The following is a 2709-nucleotide window of genomic DNA, read 5'->3' as shown; positions in this document are numbered from 1 at the left end:
GTTTCATGTTGCTGCTGATCAGTTTCATGTTGCTGCTGATCTGTTTCATGTTGCTGTGTGCATTCGTGCTCGTCTGTTCACACAGACTCATGTCCGTGCTGCTGTTCTGCGTATTGTGTTTAATGTTTTTATGCTATTAGAGCTTATATTTTTAGTTGATGTTTTTATTAGTTCATATCTTAGATCTTATTACTGTTTTTCTTTTATATTTTATTGTTGGATGTAACTGGGACCCTGTGAACATAATTTTGATCCACCACATGGACCACATGTGGTGCGAATGACAAAGAATATCTGCATCTGTATAATACTTTCTGATTCATATATCCATTATTATCATTTTCATTATTTTTAAATCAATTTATTTTTCATTTTCTTATTTGATCAGTTTATAATTATTAATATATCTATTATAGCTGTTAGCAGCACCTTTCTTTGTTTCATGCATTTATTCAAAAACAGTATGTAGCTTGAATTAACCACCTGTTTCTTCTTTCTAGTGAAGAGAAAGAGAAAAGAGTCCAGTAAAGAAAAGTCTTATTTCATCACTGAATGAACATGAAGAACTGAACCGGACACAGCAGGAACAACACTTGTGTCTTCTTCTGGATGAAGCCCGTGAGACGAGGGACAGACACAATCATTAGTTGGACGCAGTAGTTTTTATTTTTGTACATTTTTCACTTCTTACTTTTCCTATTAAAAAATTTTTTTCTTAAGTGGTGTCCTTGAACATTAAATTTCCTAAACAAATTTTACAATGTTAAGTTCATATAGTGTTTGTTTAAATTCATACTGGAATTGAGAAGAATTTCCAATTGCATTTGATCTTTAATGGATCCTAAGAAAAGATTACTAGTATCTGCTCAACTGTTATTATGTTATAATTTTTTGGTTCTAGGATGAAGTGACACAAAAACAGTCAAAAATTCAGAAAGGACAGTTATCAGTTATTGGCCATACAACTGTGGCCTGAGAGATTCAGCTGAAAGTCCTGGTGCACCTTTTATTTGAACCTGCAGAGATTTGAACAGCTGATCTGAAGCAAACAGGCAGGAGTTCACCTGAACTGACCACTCCTGCTGTTTGATGGTCTCCTCCTTCGCCACCCGTCCATCCATCCATCCATCCATCCATCCATCCTCTTCTGCTTCAGGGTTGTGGGAGCAGCATCTTCACCAGGGAGGCACAGACATGAACAGCCTCCTCTTCAACTCTTCTAGGACCCCATGGTGTTCACAGACCAACTGACTATTTATTAATTAATATCCTGATGCTGTTCAATAATCCAGGTAGAAAAATCTAAAAAGTTAAGTCTGGTCCTCTGGACATTCACAAAACAAACAATACAGTTTATAATAAATAAACTAAAGGTTTTTTGTTTGTTTTGTTTTTTGAATGTCCAGAGGACCAGACTTAACTTTTTTAGATTAATAAGTAATAAATTTATGTTTTAATTTAATGAAAGACAAATCTTTAAAATTCAAGGACAAAATTTAATCTAATTGTTTTCAAGTCTGTATCTTATTGTAAAAGCAGTTTCAAAGATTACAGCACAGTGTGATGTTTTGCAATTTAACATGAACCTTGTGCATATCTGCAAATAATAAAAGTGAAGATATTTTAAATACATCTTTATTGTAAAAATCTAAACTAAAATGAAAAACACATGGATTTAAAGCAGCAGGAAGGCAGTAAGGTAGGATTATGAATCAGGTTTATAAGTTACAGCTCATGAGGTACTCCATTAGAGCATGACATCTGTTCCACAACATCGTGTGACAAAACCTTCAGGGTGTTCTTCTTCTAATACGTTTAGTGGTGGCTAGTAAGTAGCTTAAGGGAGCACTACCGCCACCAGGTGGTAAGATGAGTTGGATTCTAGTCCCCGCCTACAGAGCTGGTCCAGAAATGTACATGGAAACACAACAGACCCGAACCGATCTGAACCAACCCGAACTGATCTGATACGCTCTGTGACAGTGGAAAAGGGGCATAAGTATAATATACTGGGCTGCATTATTTATTGCTACCTACTTAACTACTTTTCATTCAACCTTTATTTATACATTGATCCGTGGGGACTCATTTGCAAGAGGGACCTGTTTCAGACAGAACATATAAAGTACAGACAACAAAACAGAAGACAATGACAACAATAAACTACAGTAAAAAAAAACATATACATATGTATACATATATATATACACTACAACATGTTATATAATCTGTTTGGCCTCTTCAGACGTTGAACAACAAACATGTCTGGACTGGAGAAAACACGAGGAATAAAACACATGTTAGTAACTCAAGGAAACAGTCCCTTGCAGCAGGGGCTGTTCAAAGTTACCCAGAGGCTTCAATGATCCAGCGTGGAACTGCTGTCCCACAGGAGCTCAACACCAGCAGTCCTCATCTGAACTGGATTAGGAGCAGGTGTGAGGGATTGGCTCTGACCTGCCACTTAGGAGCTGCAGAAGCCAGGTAACGGCAAAAAACAACAGAAGCTTCACAAAGACAGATCTAATTATTCCCTTTTTACCCCCCCCCCCAAAAAAAAAGAAGTTAAAAACAAAACAACTGGACTTTATTTGTAATTGAATACGTTTTGCTTCTCATCTGAGGAACCAAGGAGCCGAGAAGCAAAAGGTCTTCAGATACAAATAAAGTCCAGTTGAATTGTTTTTAACATATATATATATATATATA

This window comes from Nematolebias whitei, chromosome 6 (genome assembly GCF_014905685.2).
Source record: "Nematolebias whitei isolate Nwh7 chromosome 6, NemWhi1, whole genome shotgun sequence".
Classification (NCBI taxonomy): Eukaryota; Metazoa; Chordata; class Actinopteri; order Cyprinodontiformes; family Rivulidae; genus Nematolebias; species Nematolebias whitei.
Note: the sequence above shows the minus strand (reverse complement) of the source record.